The sequence below is a fragment of the Mandrillus leucophaeus genome, unplaced genomic scaffold (genome assembly GCF_000951045.1).
Source record: "Mandrillus leucophaeus isolate KB7577 unplaced genomic scaffold, Mleu.le_1.0 Scaffold842, whole genome shotgun sequence".
NCBI lineage: Eukaryota > Metazoa > Chordata > Mammalia > Primates > Cercopithecidae > Mandrillus > Mandrillus leucophaeus.
Window position 1 is genome coordinate 498,721 of NW_012109164.1, and position 23,433 is coordinate 522,153.

At 47.0% G+C, this 23,433-nt stretch overlaps 1 long non-coding RNA gene and 1 pseudogene across 1 annotated transcript; both read left to right on the top strand.

The window, feature by feature from the left end:
• The first annotated feature begins 424 nt into the window (after positions 1–424).
• On the top strand, positions 425–2,568 carry LOC105530769 (annotated as a pseudogene).
• Positions 2,569–5,869: 3,301 nt separating this feature from the next.
• Positions 5,870–21,080, top strand: LOC105530746. The gene is made up of 3 exons (XR_001004690.1): positions 5,870–5,941; positions 18,292–19,595; positions 19,643–21,080. It is a non-coding gene; the product is annotated as an uncharacterized LOC105530746 (long non-coding RNA).
• Positions 21,081–23,433: the final 2,353 nt, after the last annotated feature.

The window sequence follows — 23,433 nt, forward strand, 5'->3', positions numbered from 1 at the left end:
ACAGCAATCAGGGAAATTGTAAAACATCAAGTCTGAGAGAGCGAGAAAAAAGAAAAGACAAACTTTCTGGTGGCAGAAGCAGTAGGGTGTGGGGTCACACTTTTTCTAAGTGCACACCCCTGCAGCAGAGTGACCAGCCAGGGCTGGGGGAAAATTAGGATAGTTAACTCTTGGGAAAGTAGGGCTGTGTTTGCATGTGTAGCATGGCATAAATTTTTCAAAGTCGTGATGGACTTTTATATTCCAACCAACTCTCATTTCCTTATTTTGCAATTAGATTAGCTTAAAGAGAAACTGGTAGCTTTTGGAAAACTGTTGAATTTTGGAGAACTGTTTCCACAGCTGCTTTCTTTTTCTCCATTTAGTTTGCCTGAAGCTTGCTGGCCACTGTGTAGGCTCCTGTGTGGCTGGGGCTGTCTGAGCCATGAACAGTTTCAGGGCTGCCATCTTTTTCTGGACAGTGGCAGCATAGGCTACATCAGGCAAGCCTTTGGGAGAGACAGATGAAGTTGATTTCAAAAATGCAAGGATGCCTTGAAACTGCCTGTCCTGGAAGTCCTACCTGGAGGGGGGCTGGGACAATCTGCAGAATGTGGATATGGGATGGGTGATGGACTGACTTGACTTACACCAACTGCAGGACAACTGAGGGTGGACAGTATATCACCCCTGATGAAATCTTCACCATTCCCCAGAAACAGAGCAACCTGGAGATGAACTCAGAAATCCTGGAATCTTAGGTTAATTACCAGAGCAGCACCTCCTACTCCATCAACACAGATCTCTCTCTTTTTTCCAAAGTCAATGGCAAGTTCTCTGCTGAGTTCCAGAGAATGAAAACCCTTCAAGTGAAGGATCAAGCTATAACTACCCGAGTTCAGGTAAGAAACCTCGTCTACACAGTCAAAATCAACCCAACTTTAGAGCTAAGCTCAGGTTTCAGGAAGGAGCTCCTTGACATCTCTGACCGTCTAGAGAACAACCAGACGAGGATGGCCACCTACCTGGCAGAACTCCTGGTCCTCAACTATGGCACCCATGTCATCACCAGTGTGGATGCTGGGGCTGCTCTTATTCAGGAGGACCACATCAAGACCTCCTTTCTCCAAGACAGCCAGAGCAGTCGTAGTGCCGTGACCGCCTCTGCTGGACTTGCCTTCCAAAACACCGTGAACTTCAAACTTGAGGAAAACTATATCTCACAGAATGTCCTCACCAAGAGCTACCTCTCAAACCGAACCAACTCCAGGGTGCAGAGCATCGGAGGGGTTCCTTTTTACCCAGGCATCACCCTCCAGGCCTGGCAGCAGGTGGCCAACCCCCAACCACCTGGTGGCCATCGACCGCTCTGGCCTGCCACTGCATTTCTTCGTCAACCCCAACATGCTGCCTGACTTGCCAGGCCCCCTGGTGAGGAAGGTGTCAAAGACGGTGGAAACTGCTGTGAAGCACTATTACACATTCAACACCTACCCTGGCTGCACCGATCTCAATTCTCCCAACTTCAATTTTCAGGCCAACACAGATCATGGCTCCTGCGAGGGGAAAATGACCAACTTCTCTTTCGGTGGGGTTTATCAGAAATGCACTCAGCTCTCAGGGAGTAGGGATGTCCTCCTCTGCCAAAAGTTGGAGCAGAAGAATCCACTCACTGGTGATTTCTCCTGCCCCTCTGGCTTCTCCCCAGTGTACCTGCTATCCGAGACTCGTGAGGAGGGTTACAACCATCTGGAGTGTTGTAAGAAGTGCACCCTCCTTGTCTTCTGCAAGACCGTGTGTGAAGATGTGTTACAGGTGGCAAAGGCTGAATTCAGGGCTTTTTGGTGTGTGGCCAGTAGCCAAGTACCTGAGAACTCACGACTGCTTTTCGGAGGCCTCTTCAGCAGCAACAGCATAAACCCCATGACAAATGCACAGTCATGCCCAGCCGGCTACTTTCCCCTGAGACTCTTTGAAAACCTCAAGGTCTGCATTTCTCAGGACTATGAGTTGGGAAGCAGGTTTGCGGTCCCTTTTGGTGGGTTCTTCAGCTGCACAGTTGGGAACCCCCTGGTGGATCCAGGCATATCCAAAGATTGAGGGGCACCTTCCCTGAAAAAGTGGCCAAGGGACTTCAGCCAGCACCTAGCCCTCATCAGGGATGGATGCCAAGTGTCCTACTGCGTCAAGGCCAGGCTCTTTACAGAAAAGTTCCTTCCTCCTGTTAGTCTCCTGCCTTTCACCCAACCACCCCTTATGAGTGAGGCTGACACCAACGCTGTCATAGTGACTAGTTCTGAGAATGTGAGATCCTGGCTTAAAGATTCCCAGACCCACCAGTGGAGGTAGGGAGAGTCGATAGAGCTGCACAGCACCATGAATGCCATCCATGAGGATGGTGGTGGTCTGTCAGGAGGGACTACAGCTGATATCGCAGTGGGGGCCACCACCATTCTGGCTGTTGTCATCACCCTGGCCATCTATGGCACCAGGAATTTCAAGAAGAGGGGATACTGAGCATTTTGGAAGAGGCAGAGTTTGGTTTCAGGCACTGCAGCAACTGGAGACACCCCTGACCAAGAGCATTAAATCTTAAATCTCTCCCTGAATAGGGTTTCTCTCATCTCCAAACAGCATGGTCATTTCTGATTACTTCTGTTTTCCTAAGTATTGAAATGACAAGTGCAACCAAAATCACATAGAAATTTGAGACTTCTTGTTTAGGTCTCTGGGCCAGGAAATTCATATTGCTACTTGAACGAGGGTGGGGTTGGGGAGCGGGAACAGTTGGGACTCTTGAAGCAAAAGTCATTCTGGGACTAAAATAGGAAGCAGGTGCCCTTTCCCAATGTGTGTCACTTTCTTCACCTGAAGGCATTTGTGTAAAAACAGAGGGGGGTGGGGGGGAATGTTAACATTTGGATTTGGAAGCTATGCATTTACTCTGAAGTCTGCGGTGGTTTCCAATGTGTGTGCTGTAAAAATTTCTGCTTAAAGGCACCTCTCTCTCTCTGTCTTCCCCGCTCCCTCACCTTTAAAGTTGTCTGGATTTCATGCTACTAGAGCCTGGCAAAACCCTGAGAAGACACAAGTCCTGGTTGGCCACTGCTTTTTAACTTTTGGGCCTCCCTGTTGACAGACTGTGTTATCTCCTCCATGTCATCTAAACAGCATCTGAAAAGAAAGATGTTGCCTGAGCCAATTCCACTTTTTTCCAGCTGCCCCATTAAGTCTTCCTGGGACCAGACCACTCTTGGACTTCTGACTAGTGTCATGAAGTCCTCCGAAAATATTTTAACATATAGGCTTCTATTAGTGGGTCAACGGGGAAGGGACAGTTTGTAGACAAGGAGTAAGGAAAGACAGATAAAAACTGAAAAAGATTGTGGTGCTCAGGAGAAACTGAAATTCTTACCCACAACCAACTTCCTCTTAGCTCATCATAAATGGGGCATTGAAAGGAGCTGTAGATTTGGATAGACCAAATTTTATGGTTTCATGTTCTATGTTACCAAAGTACAACCCCTTCCTCTTTCAATAATGGTCCTTACCCTTCCCGTCTTCCTGTTATATGCACACACACACACACGCACACCACATTTCAATAAGTTTGCATTGTTCTGGGGGTGAAAAAGGCAAGAAGTTAAAGTAAGCCCACATCTAAGTATTATTTCTTCCCTAAAACCAACACAGAGTAGGTAACACCAGTTATGGACCCTTCCTCTTTTTTTCCAGCAGAAAGGGAGCTGACCATGATCAAATCCATGTTTTCAAATGAACTGAAAAAGGCATCCAGCACCATTTGTAACCCATTTATTTCAGTTCCAGGTTGACAGCCCTGGGACAGTTAGCAGGACACATGATTGTCAACTGGTAATAGTTGGGATTTTACTCAATTTTAATACCAATCTCATCTGATTGTAATTACTCCACTACTGTCGTGTTCCCTCCCAAAATGTTTTTTAAATGATATATTTATTCACCAAATCAAATATCATTACTGAGCTATCTTCTGTGAAGGATGAATGTTCTCTTTGTTAATGTTCACAATCAAGATCTTGGGCTGAGAAGAGGCCCTTCACCAAGCAGTTTGAAGTATCACAGCGTGTGGGAAGGTGGGAATCAGGACACCCATTCATTTCCAACTGAGATACAGGGAAGTGAGTCATAGAATTTGACCCCTGCTCTCCTGACTGCCCAGCCAGGGACACTGATTTCTATAGTCCCTTTACTTAACCCTGCCTCTTAAGCATAAAACGTTCTTCTAAACCTCTGAGTGTTTTGTGGGTTCTGAGTGTTTTGTATGTTTTAGCCAAGTTAACCACTTGTCTGCAAATACTGACTTCCTATGAATTCTTTGAAGATTATTGAGTCAGAAAGGAAAAATATAGCCCCAAATTCCCAGGCTTTTAATGCATTAACTGCGTATTGAAACGAGAGGTTCTTCACAAACTTATATTCCCACTAACAAGATTGCACATAAACATGCATTAAAGTATGTACTAAGAAACCCTCTGTCCAACGGCTCATACATATGAAGTCTGAACATGGGAGTTTGCAGGTTGCATTTATCAAGTCATTTTGCAGATGAAGAGCTCACAGGCTCTGCCTTCCAAGTCCTGGGTTCCTAACTGGTGGTCTTAGGCTGGGGTCTGTGGGGAGACCAACCCTGGCTTCCAAGAAGACCACATCCCATGGACTATCAGAAATAGACACAGATTTGGGTAACAAAGGTGGCTCTGCATTTGTGTTTTATTTTTGTGTTCTTGTCAGTTTTGAGATGATTAACATTAAACATTTATTCAAGAAACAACAGGCAGAAGCAACAATTCAAACATGCATCATATTGTAGTCAGGCGAAGGAACCTTTAAAAATGAACATTCACAATTTTAACGATGATTTTTCTCCCACATTTTCACTTACTTATTTTCCCAGCCATATTGTCTGTTCTATTAGGTGAAGAGTCTAACCAGGTCAAATATGTGGGTAAGAACAACGTAGAATATATATATTTTAAGTGGGGGTTGAAGGGACTTTCCCCCCATCCAGTGGAAGGGCTTGTGGTTGCTTACAGACTCAGGGAGATAACCGAAATCCCTCACAGATAGGTGCACTAATCTACAAAAAGCGCAAGGTCAACAACAGCAACAATTTTGTGGTGGTTCATTTGCCATTTACTGTTCTGCACAGACACCTCATGAACACCAGGTGGCGGTGTCCTCTCTCAGCGCAACACCAAAGACTTCAAAACACTCCAGTTGCAAATAAACAATTCACATTAGGACATTCACCTGCCTCTCCCGGAACCCCCAATCTAATGCCGGGGACCACAGAGAAGGAAAGGGGTCAGGGGTCCTTTCTTGTACCACATGGGCATTCCCCGAATTCTCTCATGCATACAAAAGTGCATCGCCAAGACGAGTACTTTTGACCAAGTATAAAACCACAGAGGCGACCAAATTTTACAGAAAGGGGAAGAGAATGAAAACACAAAGGCACCACAGCCACAAATACACACTTAACCTTTTAGGGGATGGGCACCTGATGAGGTTTGTCTCCACTTACATTTGCCATCCCTGGAGACTCTGGAAGGGAGAAACTTGGCTGCTGGCGCTAAGAGCATGAAAGGGAAGGCATGGAATCCCCTACTTGGGCCAGGAGAACATAGCAGGGCTTCTGGTGGGAAAACACCCTGTGTTAAGGTAGTGGATGCACAGGGCTCGGCTGGCAGGGTTCTCACTGAAGTCTAGACCGCACTTTTCCAGTTTGGCACAAGAGAAAGGGCAGAGGAATGCTCCCTGCCTTGCCTGGCACAGTGTTAGAAAGGAAGTTCAACATCCCTGCTGCCCAGAAAGCCACACAAGAACAGCACAAGGATGAAGTAATCTCACTGGACATCTGCAGAAAGGACAAGAAATGGGGCACAGACACAATCAAAAGCCCAGGGGAAAAGGCTTGAAGGTATGAAGACAACCTCTCCAAGTGATATTGCCATGGGCACAGCAGCTCCCTTTCCATCTTGAGTCCTCTTCCTTCTGCTCCCGGCCACCCCCTTCCCCACCTATACCTTCTTCTCCCTGACGTGGGGAAACGGATCTCTCCCCACTGCCTAATTCCATTGTGAAAGTCTGTCTTCTTTTCTTCCCCACCTCCTACTGCCTCATCGTGTCTTTCTTCCCAAGAACCCTCAGCCTATTTCTGCACCCCTCCGTGGCCATCTTTCTGTGGCCTAGAAGTCCAGCAGATACTTGACCAGGTTGCTAAAGGCAGAGATGGCATGAGACTCTCCAAATTATCTCTGGTAACCTGGCAATGGGCAGCAGTGTGACAATAAACATTGCAGGGATGTCTCTTTTATTTAGCTCAGGTGTTTCCTTACTAAGTGTGGGAGGAAATTGCCCTGTGGTTCAGTAAGCTCGAGACCGTTATCACTCTGGAGGTACTTAGCGAGTCCAAAGCAAATAATTGTCTCATTGATTAGTACTTTTATTACCTCAGAGGCTTTCTCTATCTGGCATGGGAATACTTCTACCCAGTTAGTGAAGGTATCCACCCATACGAACAGAGGCTGGATGTCCCTTATCCTTGGAATATGGGTGAAACCCATCTGCCAGTCTTCCCTTGGGTAGTCTCCTATTCTTGGTGTTCTGGGGGAAGAATCTGTTAGTTGGCGTTATGTTTAAGGCAAGCCTCACAAACAGTAAGTACCTGTTTGACCATTCTAAATAAATTTTTACGTATTGCCATCCTCTGAGTGTCACCATCCTGAGAGCTGAAAGCTCTTTCCCTGAGAGGTGGCCCATTATATCTCCGCAGGAGAATACTGAGGGTTTTTTTTCTTTTCTGGAGCCCTTCCAGATCAGGGGGACCTCAACTGGATCAGAAATATGGGGCGCTTTTGCTGTCAATTTAGCTTGGTCTGCCAACTTATTTCGCTCAGCTGTTTTATCTGTCCCCTTTTGGTGGCCTTTACAATGTATTACTGCCACTTCCCATGGAAAGAAGATTGAGAATAGTAGCCTGTCAATTTCCTGATGGTGTTTAATGGGAGACCCATTGGCTGTGAGGAAGCGTCTCCCTTTCCAGATAGTGCTATGGGCATGGATAATTGAGAAAACATACTTAGTATAAATATTAGCTGCTGTATTAGCGTTCTCTAGAGGGACAGAACTAAAAAGATATATATATATATATGATTTTCTTATTAACGCACATGATCACAAGGTCCCACAATAGGCCATCTGCAAGCTGAGGGGCGAGGAAGCCAGTCTGAGTCCAAAAACTGAAGAACTTGGAGTCCAGTGCTTGAGGGCAGGAAGCATCCAGCATGAGAGAAAGATGTAGGCTGGGAGGCTGGGCCAGTCTAGTCTCTTCACATTTAGCCATGCTGGCAGATGATTAGATGGTGCCCACCTATATTAAGGGTGGATCTGCCTTTCCCACCCCACTGACTCAAAATGTTAATCTCCTTTGATGACACCCTCCCAGATACCCAGGATCAATACTTTGGATCTTTCAATCCAATCAAGTCGACACTCAGTATTAACCATCACAAGTCCACCACTTGTCAACTTGAACCCATACACATCTCCTAAGATCATACATAATCTTCAAAAAGGACAATAATAGAGTCATAATTACACCTAACATAACACAACTATCCTTCATACAACTGGAAGTGCACCTATCCGCAACCCAAATGCTGTTACATAAAGTTAACAATACTTAAATTCTGACATAAGTCAAAAAATCTTATGTCACATGATAAAGGAAAACTGGAATGAAGATATTTTCTTAGTACAAGTGTGTACATGCACAAACATGTTCTTAACAAAAGAAGGAGGAAATCATAACGACAACCACAGTCCTTGTTTCTGCAGCTGATCACATGGTCGTAGCTGGTATTGATAACCACCTTCTTCTACTACCCATTCTGTATTCCCTTTGCCTTCAGCAAACACCTCAGCAGGTTGTGGGTTTTTTTCCTGGTGGAGCGACCCAAACCTTTATTTCTGAAAGGTCTGGGACATTCGTAGTCCTGTCTAGATTGGACTGTTATAGTTTTCCATTGACCTTAATCACAGGGTATGGTAATACTAAGAGAGGCCCTAATGGATCTCATGTATTCCATGCATACTCTTCCTTACCTCCATTGTGGAATAGTAGACTGATTTCGCCTTGACAGTCCAGGATAATCATCCCAGCCAACACTGTAACTCCCTTCTTATCCTGTTAACTTAAAAGTAAGAGGAGCCCAAAGTGTCCAGGTGGCAATCTTAACTTCCAGTGTAATGGAATCATTGTTGTGTCACCTGGTGACAGCGCTCCTCCCTCTGGAACTAAGACCTCTAGGCCAGCAGAACATAATGTTGCAGAAACAGAAAGCAAAAATTTTGCTAGTGAACACTAGGAGTGGTGGTGAGTGGTGCCATTTCCACTTTCACCCCTTGATTCCTGGACCCGTAAATCTTGGCTATGGGAGAAACATATTGGGTGCTGATTCAGAGCATACACAGCCTTCTGGAGAACTTTGCCTCAGCCCTGCAAAGTATTGTCACCTAGTTGACATAATTGTGACTTCAAAAGGCCATTCCAAGGCCGGGCGCAGTGTCTCAAGCCTGTAATCCCAGCACTTTGGGAGGCCGAGACGGGCAGATCACGAGGTCAGGAGATCGAGACCAGCCTGGCTAACACGGTGAAACCCCGTCTCTACTAAAAAAAATACAAAAAACTAGCTGGGCGAAAAGGCCATTCCAGCATCCTATCAATCCAGCTGCTTCAGGATAATGAGGAACATGGTAAGACCAGTGAATTCCATGAGCACGAGCCAACTGCTGCACTTCTTTAGCCATATGTGAGTGCCTTGGCCAGAGGCAACGCTGTGTAGAATACCACGATGGTGAATAAGGCATTCTGTGAGTCCACAGATGGTAGTCTTGGCAGAAGCATTGTGTGCAAGATAGGCAAACCCATATCTGGAGTAAGTGTCTATTCCAGTGTGGACAAACCTCTGCCCTTTTCTTAATGGAAGAGGTCCAATATAATCAACCTGCCCCCAGGTAGCTGGCTGATTACTCTGAGGATTGGTGCCATATCGAAGGCTCAGTGTTGGTTTCTGCTGCTGGCAAATTGGGCACTCAGCAGTGGCCATAGCCAGGTCAGTCTTGATGAGTGAAAGTCCATGTTGCTGAGTCCATGGGTAACCTCCATCCCTGCCACCGTGGGCACTTTGTTCATGGGCCTATTGATTGATGACAGGGGTGGCTGGGGAAAGGCTGAGTGGGGTCCACAGAACTTGTCACCCTATCCACTTGATTATTAAAATCCTCCTCTGCTGAGGGCCCAGGTTGGTTAGCACTCACATGGGATAAAATGTCTTCAGTTTTTGACCACTGAGAGAATTCCATCCGCACACCTCTTCCCCAAATTTCTTTGTCATCAATTTTCCAATCATGCTTCTTCCAAGTCCCCAAATTCCCGGCTAAATCGTTAGTCACAGTCCACAAATCAGTATATAATTGCACATCTGACCATTTCTGCTTCTATGCAAAGTGCACAGCCTGGTGCACTGCTCGAAGTTCTGCCCACTGGGAAGACTTCCCTTCACTGCTTCAGAGATGTCCTAGAAAGGAGCTGCAGTGCTGCAGCTCTCCACTTTTGGGTAGTGCCTGCATACTGTTTGTGAACCCAGGCCTTAGTCTTCTCTTCCTCTGTCAATTGATCATAGGGAACTCTCCATGAGGCCATCGGTGCAGGCTCGGGGAGAGAAGGCAGGGTGGCAGGAGTGAGACCACGGGCATTTGAGCCACTTCCTCATGTAATCTACTTGTGCCCTCGGGACCTGCTCGTGCCCTGTCACAAATATACCATTTCCATTTGATGATGGAATGCTGCTGTGCATGACCCACTTTATGGCTAGATGGGTTAGAAAGCACCCAGTTTATGACGGGCAGTTCAGGTTCCACGATGACTTGATAATCCACAGTCAAACATTCAGTTTCCTTGCAAGCCCAGTAACAGGCCAAGAACTGTCTCTCCAAAGGAGAATAGTATCTGCAGAAGATGGCAGGGCCTTGCTCCAAAATCCTAGAGGCCTCTGCTGTGATTCACCTATGGGGGCCTGCCAAAGCCTCCAAACAGCAACCCCATCTGCCACTGACACCTCAAGCACCATTAGATCTACTGGGTCATATGGCCCAAGTGGCAGAGCAGCTTGCACAGCAGCCTGGACCTGTTGCAGAGCCTTCTCTTGTCTTGGACCCCACTCAAAACTGTCAACCTTTTGGGTCACTTGATAAATGGGCCAGATTAATCAACCCAAATGAGAAATGTATTGCCTCCAAAATCCAAATTGTCCCACTAGGCATTATACCTTTTTCTTGGTTGTGGGAGGGGCCAAGTACAGGAACTTATCCTTCACCTTAGAAGGAATATCTCCACAGGCTCCACACCACTGGAGCCCTAGAAATTTTACTGAGGGCTGGGCACAGCGGCTCATGCCTGTATTCCCAGCACTTTGGGAGACTGAAGTGGACAGATCACCTGAGGTCAGGAGTTGGAGACCAGCCTGGCCAACATGGTGAAACCCTGTCTCTACTAAAATTACAAAAGTTAGCCAGGCTTGATGGTGTGCACCTGTAATCTCAGCTACTCAGGAGGCTGAGGCAAGAGAATCGCTTGAATCCAGGAGGCAGCAGTTGCAGTGAGCCAAGATCATGCCACTGCACTCTAGCCTGGGTGACGGAGTGAAACTCTATCTCAAAAAAAAAAAAAAAAAAATTAAAATAAATAAATAAATAAATAAAAGAAAAGGAATTTTACTGAGGTGGAAAGTCCCTGAATTTTAGTTGGATTTATTTCCCATCTTCTGGCACACAAATGTCTCAAAAAGTAAGTCCAGTGTGTTTGCTATTTGTTTTTCACTGGATCCAATTAGCATAACGTCATCAATATAATGGAACGGTGTGATATCTTTTGGAAGTGAAAAGCAATCAAGTTCTCTCCAAATAAGATTATGTCACAAAGCCAGAGAGTTGATATATCCCTGAGTAAGACAGTAAAGGTATATTGCTGGCCTTGCCAGCTGAAGGCAGATTACTTCCGGTGGGCCTTATGGATGAGAATAGAGAAAAAGACATTTGCCAAGTCAATGGCTGCTTACCAGGTACCAGGAGATGTGTTAATTTGCTCAAGCAATGAAACCACATCTGGTACAGCAGCTGCAATTGGAGTCACCACTGGGTTAAGCTTATGATAACCCACTGTCATTCTGCAAGATCCATATGTCTTCTGCACAGGCCAAATGGGAGATTTGAGTGGGAATGTGGTGGGAATCACCATCCCTGTATCTTTGAAGTCCTTGATGGTGGCACTAATCTCCACAGTCCCTCTGGGGATGTGATATTGTTTTTGATTTACTATTTTTCTAGGTAGAGGCAGTTCTGATGGCTTCCATCTGGCCTTTCCCACAAAATAGCCCTCACCCTACCAGTCAGGGAGCCAAGTGTGGGGGTTCTGCCAGCTGCTAAGTATGTCTGTGCCAATTATGCATTGTGGCACTGGGAAAATGACCACAGGATGAGTCCAGGGACCACTGCACCCATTGTAAGTCAGACTTGAGCGAAAACTCCATTAATTACCTGACCTCCATAAACCCTTACTTTAACTGTAGGACCACAATGATGTTTTGGGTCCCCTGGAATCAACATCAGCTCAGAGCAAGTGTCCAGTAGTCCTTGAAATGTCTGATCATTTCCTTTTCCCAGTTAATGCACAGTTACCCTGGTAAAAGGCCAGCGGTCTCTTTGGGGAAGGACGGGAGAAAGATTAACAGCATAAATTGTGGGTAGTGTAATAGGGTCCTTCCCCAAGAGGACCTGGCCTCCCCTTCATTCAAGGGGTTCTGGGTCTGTAAACTGGCTCAAGTCTGGAAATTGACTGAGGGATTGTGATTCTCTACTTTTATAATTTGAATTTGTCTTTTTTTCCATTTGACCTAGAAGTTTCCTTTTTATATAAATTAAGTAGGAATGCAATAGGCTTCCTATCAATTTCACTTCTAGGAATACCATGATTAATTAGCCAGGGCCGGAGCACTACATGAGTCAGACTACTCTGATTGCTGCTGTGCCTCTGCTGTCCATTACGGTAGCTACACCCACCTTGCCTTTGACGGTTGAGTGCCACCACTTGGCTCCTGCCACCTAGGGATCCAATTTTTCCCATTGTATTTAAAATTTGTAGCTGAGTGACTGCAGATCCCACTGGTAGATCTGACATACAGAGAAGAGCAATTACAGGGCCCTTCAAAGATGCAGATGCTTCCCTCACAAATCTATTTCACAAGGCATTGGTCCAGGGCATATCTTCTGGACCCTCCCAGCTGGGATGAGTAGGTCTAATATGACTAATTTACTCCACCATCCCAATCTCCCTAAGCCTTTGAATCCCTTCCTCTACCTTAAACCAAGGGAGATCAGGCATTTCCAGCTTGCTCATCTTTTAATCCATATTTCAGCCAACCAAGCAAATAAACTATTAGAACCTTTTCTGATTCCCTGAGCTGCAATATTAAATGCAGAGTCCTACTTAGTTGGCCCAAGTCAATAAATTCAGCCTAATCCATCTCTATGTTCTTTCCACTATTATCCCACACCTTTAATATTCATTTCCTTATCTGTTCTCCAGATTTCTGTTTATGTAAATTAGAAAACTCAAGCAGTTCTTTTCAACTGTAGTGTACGTCCTCATAGGTTACACTCTCAACCTCACCTCTAGGGGCCCACCAGGACTTTAGTCTAGTTATAGGTCTAGAAGCAAACAGAGGTGTTGGGAGTGGCTCCTGAGAAGAATTACCATTATCTTGCCTGGCAACCGCCTCAGGAGAGGCCATCACTCTTGCCTCCAGCAGCACAGGGTTTATCTCCAAAGGTGTAAAGGCTGATGGCAGTATGGGTCAGGGAGGGGATGTTGCCACTACTGGGGGTGGGGAGGCTGTTTCTTCTGGCAAAGAAAGGTTTATCAGAGTTTGCAAACTCAGTGTCCCCAGCTTCATCAGGGTTCTCCCACACATCCCCACTCCAGGTTGCAGGGTCCCATTTTTTCCCAGTCAATACCCTCACTTTAACAGTAGACACCTGGCCAGGTTGTGCATGCATCTTTCGTTGCAGGTTAGCCACTTGCATGACAAGAGCATGTGTCTGTTTTTCCACAATTTCAGCTCTTTCTCTACAGGAGATGAGACTCACTCAGGGCAATCTTAGCAGATTGAAGGGTCAGATCTCTCTTTTGAAGTCAGGAGTTAGAATCCCTGAGTTCATAATTTTCTTTCATCACTTTGTCCAGTGAACTTAGGTGCAACCAACCAGCTTCATTATGTTCCTTGGTCTTCCAAATATAGTCAAACGTATTACATATAGAGTCACTAAACTCTTTGCCTCTCATGAGCAGTGAATCAGGAGTGTCAAATGCATTTATTTTGCATAACTGTCTAAACAGTTCATGCCAAGGATTATCATGTTCTCCACACTATTAGAAGTGGAGTCCTTAGCATTTTTGAGTCTAATCATATTGAGCAGCCAACCCCAGAAACCCCCAAACCAAGGAAAGAACTCCATCCTTAATATTCTTTTCCTTTAGAACCATCCTACTCTCAGTACCAAAATCTGTATTAGCCACAGTTCTCTATAGGTACAGAACTAATATATATGAGTTTATTAAGTATTGACCTCACAAGGTCCCACAATAGGCCATCTGCAAACTGAGGAGCAAGGAGAGCCAGTTTGAGTTCCAAAAGTGAAGAACTTTGAGTTCGATGGTCGAGGGCAGGAATCATCCAGCATGGGAGAAAGATGTAGGCTGGAAGGCTAGGCTAGTCTAGTCTTTTCATGTTTTTCTGCCTCCTTTTTTTTTTTTTTTTTTTTTTGAGACAGAGTCTTGCTGTGTTGCCCAGGCTGAAGTGCAACAGTGTGATCTCAGCTCACTGTGACCTCCGCCTCCTGGGTTCAAGTGATTCTCCTGCTTCAGCCTCCTTAGTAGCTGGGATTACAGGGGCACACCACCATGCCCCACAAATTTTTTGTATTTTTAGTAGAGACAGGGTGTCACCATGTTGGTCAGGCTGGTCTTGAACTCCTGACCTCATGATCTGCCTGCCTCAGCCTCCCAAAATGCTGGGATTACAGGCATGAGCCCCTTCTTAGCTTCTGGCTTTAGGGGATATTGTCTTTTGTTAGGGAATGAAGTGGGGTCCTTAAAATGGATTTGGACGGATGTGGCTGTGGTGGCTCAGCCAATTTTTCCCTGAATTGCCCAAACTTTTGGGTTTATAAAGAGTCTATCCTGGAGCCATAAGGATGGTGGTCCCCATATGAGCTAAAATATACCTACCTAGCAGAGGAGTAGAGCTTTCAGGCATGATTAAGAAGCCATGAGTAAACAAGAGGTCTTCCCAGCTACAACTAAGGGATTGGGGAAAGTATCAGGTTAAGGGCTTTCCTGAAATGCCCATCACAATCGTACTAAGGGAGGAGAAGAGAACAGAAATGGCAGCTCTGGTATTGAGAAGGAAGTTCACCTTCCTCCCTTTGACCTCCAGAATCACCTGGGGCTCCTGGATGGTGATGGCAACCTGAGATGTTGGAGCCGGGGAGTCGAGTCCTCGGACCTTTCAGTTTTGCTGGACCAATTGTGAGGCTGGCTCTGGACCCAGCGACCTGTACCTCTGGGGACAGTCTGCCTGCCTTCCAGTGGTACCCACCACAGGCTGAACAAGGTCAAGGTAATCTTCTCTTGCTGTCTGGGCAATTCTTCTTAGAAGTGCCCTGGTTTGTCACACTTGTAGCAATTAGCAGGTGCACCTAGGCGATCCTGGGGTCTGGAGGCCTGTAGAGCAGCTACCTAGAGCCCCTGCCTTTTTCTTATGTCTCCTCTCTTTCTCCTAAGTCTCCTCCTGAACTCCATTGTAAAAGACTAAGGTGATCACCTTTTGGTGGTTTTCTAAAGTGCTACCTGGTCCTATGGTCTGTTTTTGTAGCTTCCTCCTGATATCTGGTATTGCCAGAGTAATAAATTTGTCATTTAGGATTAGTTGTCTCTCAACTGAATCAGGAGATAGAGGGGTGTGCTCCACCAAGTCCTCTCTTAGCCTTTCCAGAAAGCCAGAGGGATTCTCATCTAATCTCTGGTTGATCATAGTTTTGAGTAATTGAAAGGCTTAGCTCTAGTCCTTCCCAAGCCCTCCAATACGCATGCCTGAAAGTGTTTCCTCCTCCATTCTCCCATGTTATCATCACGGTCCCATTTAGGGTCCTCCAATGGTATCGCTGTCTTTCCAATTGAATAAGGCTCCTTGCCTTCTCTGGCACTATAGGATGTACAAAGCTCATTTCCAAATTTCTCTGCAACTTGCAGGGAGGCCTGTTTCTCACAGTGGTCAGGGTTTGCTTTAAGAGTAATATAATGTCCTTCCAGGAGAGTTCAAATACTTGGGTTAAATCCTGGAAAGCCGTTATATACCTGCCAGGGTCGCCTGAAAACCTACAGAGAGCTACCTTTAGCTCTCCCTTTAGAAAAAAGGGGACCTGTGCCTTAATAGGGCCATATTCACAAGGCATTTCTTATAGGGGCATCAGTGAGGCTTGGACTCAACTAGAACAAAAATTTCTATGATGGGGCAAGTTTAAGCGGGGACATGGACAGGGTCGATAGGATTGACCAAGAGAACTGGCTTCAGGGGCTGGCGCCTTTTCTGGGGACGTTCTAGGGTTTGTTTCCTTGATCCACTAGGACTGTCCTTTGTGGGGTTTTTTGATATAACCATTAGGAGGGCTGGGTGAACTTTACAGTGTTAACAGAGGTCTGGGTTATCCTGGGTGAGCCCCTAGGAAATGTTGCAGTTTCCTTACTCCTTAGTTTAGCAAGTTCCAAGTTCTTGTCTCGTGACCATGAAGAATGAGGTATGCAGAAACAGGAGGGGGGGTAAGGCAGAGTCGAGTTTTATTAAGTGACAGAAAGACAGCTCTCAGTAAAGACAGGGGACCTGAAAGTGGGTTGCTGCTGACCAGCTCATCCAAAGGTTTTTATCCCTTCTTTCTAGGGATGTTTTCCTCATTTGCATCTTACATAACCTCCTACTTCCAAGTTGCTTCCTAGTTCCACTTCTCTCTGTGCAGGTGCATTCTTGTCCACAGTTACTCCATTGTAATTATTACCCACAGGCACCACAGAAAAGCCCAATTAGGGGTAGTGGTGGTAAAACTGCAATGTAGATGTCATGTTCATGATATTATAATAAGCTGGGTCAAATTAAGGACATTTAGTTGATTTATTGTGCTTGTGCCTAAGTTGGGACAGTCCATTCTGAGCAAACATCCTGGTATAAGAGGAAGTTCTTAACCACATCTCCACCTGCTAGCTACGTAACAGGGGCAGTGCACATGCTTCCTTGTGGGTGTTGTTCTCTCCTGAGACTCTCCATCTCTACCTGCCTAGCCAGCCCCTAACTGCCTCCTTTCACAAAAGGTACAGTGACCGGTCCAAGGTCATGCAGAAAATTGGCTAGCAGAGGGGCCCAGACCTAGAGGAACCCTAGGGACAGAACATTTTAAGGCCAAGGCTGGGCCCTTATGCCTGTGCTGGATGAAATCCCAACCCTACAATAAGAAGTTACTTCCTCTGACAACACCTGGGTTCACTGAAAAAAGAGGAGACAGAAAGCCTCCCACAAACCCAGCTCAGGTTGATGTGTCTTGTCTTGCAGTCAGCTTTGCCCTCCCTCAGTGGGAAAAGGGGCCAAGTTCAGTACTGCCAGCAAACACAGGACTGGCCTGGTGACCACTATTTACAGCTTGCCCTGGGGCCCAGGGAAAACAGCAGGGAAGGGTCCCACTGTTTAAGAACATACAACCCCAAACACAAGGAAAGGGTGAAGGGACTTATTTGGGAATTTCCAGCTGAAGGACATGGGTTTTCTTGGTTTCCATTCTGGGGCATCTGAGAGCCTGGAACTCTATCTAGTTCATTGAGGTGTGGGGTGTATTGAGGAGGAACCAATTCACAGGGGGCCAGCCGCAGTGCCTCAGTTCTCAAGAACAGGCCACATTCCTGGGCCCTTCCTCAGGCCTCTGGCACAGACACTTCCCAGCTGCACACTGGCACCTGGGAGACAATGACCCAGTTTTTCTGAAATGATGATTGCTGTTCTGAAGATCATGTTCATGGATATACTGACAAGTTTTGACTTTTCTGTTTCTTTTAAGAAACTGTTTCGGGGAGTCCTGCATTAGAACAATGTGGGTGCCCTTGCTCTAGGTGGGAGGACACCTTAGCATCTTGGTCCCAGCTGGCCAAGCTGAGGATGGACTTGGCCATGAACCCAGCATGTGGTTCAGCCCCAGCGGGAATTTGCCAGGACAAACCAGGGAGGAAGGTTCAATCCGGTCTGTTGGAAAAGCAGCTGCCCACCTGGAGTTGTATATAGAAACGGGCTTCCAATCACTCCAGCTCTGTGAGCCTCTCTCCAATGTACATGCCTGAGAAGAAAAACAAGTGAGGAGACTCACCTCGACTGTGTCACATGGGTGTCCCCCAAGCATACCTGCCTCACCTGGAAGAGGAGAGAGGGACTCGTGACCTAAAGCAGCTCAGAAACTTGCAGTGGAGGGTGATGGGTAGGATGGGGTTCTGGCAAGGAAGAGTAGGCAGGAGCTGCTGGAGGGGAAAGGAACTTCGATCATGCACCTGCTGGGCACCAGGCACACCCTGTGAGCTTCTGTAATCCTCATGTCCAGTAGGGGTGTCTGTGTGTGTGTTTATGTGTGTGCACGTGACATCCCAAGGTCAAGTCAGCATCTGTCCAACTCAACGCTGGTGTCCTATCTTCGGGCTGCTGCTCTCTACAGTTGATTGGTCTGGGCAGCTGACAGCAGAAGTTGTCCCCTGGGAGGTTGCACACACTATTTATGAGATGTCCCATTGCTCCAAACATCTGGCATGGACAAGAGGCTCCAGGGATGCTGGACTATGCGGTAAGACCCTCCCCAGATTTGAGATTTCCCTCAGCTGCTCATCAGCTCAGCGACCTCACAAATGACTCAGTGTCTCTGAGCCTCACTCCTCCTACCTGTGAAGGTTTATCTCCCTCCCCCAGGGTGTTCATGGAGATTGAACACGGTAATGGTCTTCTGGGGAGTGATCACCCCAGTCCTGATGCACTAGCTGATACCTCCATTCCCTTCCCTAATGGGAGTCATCTCGAGCCCACAATGACATCTTGTGACTTTGCATTGAGGGTTGTTTACTTATTATTTCAGGTTCAGCCAAAAATCCAGCCCCTCTCAAAGGACAAAGATTCAACCCTCCAGAATAGTTCACAAACACTTCTCACAGTCCTGCTTGCTGTGCAGGTGGTAAACATCGCTAGGAGTCCCGCCAACACTGTGAGTAAGGCACCCTTTTTACCCGTTTCACAGAAGGAGAAACTGAGGCTTAGTGAGGACAAGTAACTAATTCTGCTTCCCACACTTCACTCCCTAGAGTATCATGTGTGCATCTGTTAAAGTTCTCCTTTTACTGCCAGTAGTGTTTATGTATAATTAAAATAGCTCACATCTGTTGAGTAACAGTCACATTACAACCTGCATTAACTCTTCCACTTAATGCCTGTTAAAGGATTACCAACCCGTTTTACAGATGAGGAAGGCAAGGCACAGAGAATTAATGTCCACACCATACTTATCAGTGAGTGGAGTGGGAATTCAAACCTAGACCTTCTGGGCCTAGAGCCTTCCTCAGCCATTATCTCTCATTCTCCATTAGAGTTGGTTATCATGCGAGTTGAGGTCCAAAGGTTAATAGAAGTTACTATTCATCTTCTCCACAGATTGAACTTTTTATCTTTACCTAATGTCCTCTTCATCCTTTTAATGCTTTGGACCCTAAAACCCACTTAGATATTAACTTTGCCAATTCTTTCTTTTTGGTTACATGTCCCAGGTATACTTTTATCAAACTTTTAATTTTGGGTGTTTTGTTTTGTGTTTTTGTTAGTGAGACAAGATCTCACTTTGTCGCCCAGGCTGGAGTGCAGTGGCGCGATCTCGGCTCACTGCAACCCCCACCTCCTGGGCACGAGCAATCCTCCTGCCTCGGCCTCCCAAGTAGCTGAGACTACAGGCACGAGCCACCACACCCAGCTAACTATTTGTAATTTTTTTGGTAGAGACAGGTCTTGCCGTGTCACCCAGACTGATCTCAAAACTCCTGGGCTCAAGCGACCCACCCACCTTGGCCTCCCAAAGTGCTGGGATTATAGGCGTGAGCCACTGCACCTGACCCAATTCATAATTTTGAACCTCTTCTTACTATCCTATTTCAGATTTTTTTTGTAAACAACTATAGCTGGATTTTGTTTTCTAACCCAGTCTAAAGCAGTCTCAGATTTTGTTAGAACAACTGAGGGATCTGACATTTTTATGTCACTTTATTCTATGTGAATGGTTTATTTTACTCCTTTTTCCATAGTTTTGATGGTTTGGGCAAATTACTATTTATTCTCTTTCGAATTCTCAGTCTGTCATTTCAGCCAAGGGTTGCTTCCTAATCATTATATAGAAACATTATAAACAAACCAGGGAGGAAGGTTCAATCCAGTCTGTTGGAAACAGGGTAAGCACCTGCCTCCCCCTAGGACTGTCTCTGCTTCCTTCTGCCCTGCCCTCCCCAGTAAGAGCTACCCCAAGAAGGCTCTTATCCCTGCCACCTTCCACTGATATTTTCCTATAAACTGTGAGACTCAACTAACAATGATTCCTTCTCCTTCCATCTTGGGGTCTCTACTCTGGTCAACTGCCATTTTATTAGAGCCTTTCTTGATGATTTCCCTCAGACGTAACACAAGCGGGAACTATCCTCTGAATTCCTCTTGCTCGTCTGCAAAATATATTTCTTAGTCTGGTCAGCGAATGGTATTAATGCTCTGGAGAGGCTTCCTGGGCCCAGTCCAGCCAGAGCCCTCCGGCTTTCAGTGCTGCAGATGAGGAATCTGCTGCCAATGTATTTTTTTTTTTCTTCCTCCTTTGTCAATTATCTGTTTATTCTGTTGGGAAGTCTCTTTGATTTTATCTGTAGATTTCAAGAATGTCACCAGGAGATGCCAAGGGTGTATCTTTTTCTTTAATGTAACCCTGCCTGGAACTCTACCAACCTTTTCAATGTGCAAACTCATGCCCTCTTCTGCTCAGGGAAAATTTCTACTATTATTTATTGATCATATTCGCCATCTCCAGACCTGCTTCCTCTTCTCCTTCCGGAGCCCCTAACATTCACAGGTAGATGAAAAGACATCCACCAAGCCTATCTTTTCTTTCGTGACTTCCACCTGTGTTTCTGGTTTTCTGGGAGGCCTTTGTTTCCCAGAAACAATCTTCTTTTCCACTTTATGTTTTGAATTTTCTAAATTTGAAAATCCTGGTTCTAGAACTTCTTTTCTTGGGCAGTATCTGGATTTCCCCAGGTTTTTGAAACCTAACATTTGCCCAGTATGTGCCCCTTGACTTTCCTTCTCCCTCCAGCTGCGGGTCCCTCAAGGCTACTCCATGTCCCCTGCAGCCAGGTCCAGCTGTGGGGTCCCCTTCCAGTGGGTGCACGCTTATGCCTCTGGCCCCAGACCTGCCCGGGGGCAGCAATAGCTTTCAGCAACCTCTGGGACAGAGGGCAAGGGAAGGAGAGAGCGGAAAGGCTCGAACACCCCCGCCTCTGTTGGAAGGCCCCACTCAGGACTCTAACGACAGGAATTAATTCCCACTTTCTCTTCTGACTTGTTTTTGCAGAGATAAGGTTTTGTCATGTTGTCCAGGCTGGTCTTGAACTCCGAGGCTCAAGTGATCCTCCAGCCTTGGCCTCCCAAAGTGCTAGGATTACAGGTGTGAGCCACTGCACCCAACCAAGTGCCTTTGTAAGAGACCTTAGCCCCCTTGCCTCTTCTGCCATGTGAGGACACAGGGAATCAGAAAGTGGTCCCTCACCAGACACAAAATTTGCTGGCACCTTGATCTTGGACTTTGTCTCCAGAATTGTGAGAATAAATTTCTGTTTATAAGCCACCCAGTTTATGCTTTTTGTTTTTTTTTTTTTTTTTTGGTCACAACAGCCAGAATGGACTAAGACATCCTCCCTGGGGAAAGCCCCCACCTCAGCCCCCCTGTTTCTCTGCTTCATCACCCAGCACCCACTGGAATGTCAGCTCCACCCCGGCAGGACCTTCTTTGTTCCCCCCGCTGGACAGGCCTGGCTGTGAGTATGGTGGGATCTGCGCATGGGCCTGCTGGCTGACAGCCTGTCCTTCTCTGTGCTGGTGAAAAAGAGGGTTTGTTTCTTATTTCCAGCTTTCTAAAACGTATTTTTAGAATTACAAACATCAGAAACACAGTTCCTATCTGTAGGGCTGCAGTGGGCCAGAGTAAGATGGAGCCAGGGAGAGAGGAGAACACAGCCTGGCTTACCTCCGGGTGTGGGGTACAGAGCCAGGCCCTGCCGTGCCAGCTGTGCCTCCTCCCAACCCAAGCAAGCAGGCAGCCCAGCCTCGGTGAGGGGATCCAGGCTCTGTCTGTCTTGCTGTATGGTGTTGGCGACAGGTTCCCCTCTCTAGACCTCTGAGGTTAGAGTCGGCCAGTGGGTCCCTGTGGGGCTGGCTCACTGCCTTGGAAAACAGCCAGGAAGGCAGATTTCCAGGCCCCACCCGAGACCTAAGGAATCAGCCCCAGGGAGCAGGTGGAGATGAAACGTGCATTTAAACTAGCCTCTTTAGTGGTTCTCAGGTGGCTGCGGGAACTGTGGGTTGAGACCGTCTCCAAGGATAGATTCAGGAAGATCCAACTCAGTTTTGCTTTTAAGTCTCAACTCAGACCTCTCCTGGCTGCATAGACCCATGAGCCTTCTTGCCTCAGGTCTGTCATCTGTGAACCGGGCTGGGGAGGATTCTAGGGGCCGGTCCATGCACAGAGAAGACTTCACACCGAGCCGGCAGGACGCAGAGATAGTGCCCGCCCTGCTGTTCTAGGGCAAGATGCTCTGGCTCTCTGCCCATTGCTGTCCACACCTTCGCAGGAAGTAGATGATACATGTTAATTTAATTAATCAGCTGAAATCCTGAAGGCTTCCTAAGGGCATCTTTTCAACTGTCTGGATGGGTCGGGGGAAATCCCAGCCCCACAGAAGGGCTCCTGGGCCCAGCTGGCAAAGGTCCCAAATAGCTGCGGAAGACCTAGGAAGAGGTCAGGTGGCTTTATGGCCAGGGGCTGGGGCCTGAGCTGTCGGTTTGAGGCTTGGCACTGACAAGTCAAAATTCTGCCCGGCTGGTCTCTTTCTTGCTATGAATAAACATTTGCCGTCATCTGGATTAATCTCCAGCCTCTCAGCCACTCAGTGGGAGTGACTCCTCCTTGCCAGGGGGTGCCCTCTGGGCCTCAGAGGGTGAAGGACCTGGGACCTCTTGTGAACAGCGCATTCAACCCCACAGTTGCCACCACGGTGTGTGAGTTTCTTGCGTTGCCATTAGTTGGGAGCATTTAGTTTCCCAGGGCTACCATTCGGGTGAGCTGTGTGGGCTCCTGGCAGGCTGGGTGCCATTCAGAACCCGCTTCGCCTTCGAGGGGCCCATGAAGACCGAGGAGGCTTGGCCCAGACTATAAAAGGACCAGAACCTCAATGGAGAGTGATATAAATAGACACATGGCAGAGTGCTTCTGGGAAGCCAAAGGTGTGAGTGCTGTTAGATTCTGGACCACAGAAAGGCCAAGGTGCACAGCCGGCAGCCCCACCTTTGTTCCTTCCTGCAAAGCCTGAGTACGAGCTACCATGGGGCTCACGGCAGGAGAGGCGGGGGGCAGATTAGCTTTGTGCTCCCACATCCTCAGAGACACAGCAGACTAGAATTGGGAAAGCCAAAGCACTAATTGAACTGAAACTTGGGGGAGGATTTTGGGACATCCTCCTGCCTTGGCACTTTGGGAGGCAGAGGCGGGAGGATTGCTTGAGGCCAGGAGGTCGAGGCCAGGAAGTCAAGACCAGCCTAGGCAAATTAGTGAGACATAGTGAGCCCCTGTCTCTACAAAAACAATTAAGGAATTAGCTGGTGTGGTGGCATGCACCCAAAGTCCTAGGAGGCTGAGGTGGAAGGATCACTTGAGCCCAGGAGTTCGAGGTTACGGTGGACTATGACTGTACCACTGCACTCCAGCCTGGGTGGCAGAGCAAGATCCCGTTTCTAAAAAAATAAATAAATAAAAGAAAAAGGATAAGTAAGTCATCCTCAGAGGAAAGGACATGGCAGGGAGGGCAGCCGGCTCTTTCAGACAGGTACAGCGGTGTTAACAGGGGACAGAAAAGCAGCACCCAACCCAACCGGCTTCTGCCTTCTCCACCGTGGAAAGCAGAACAAGAAGGCATGAGAATAA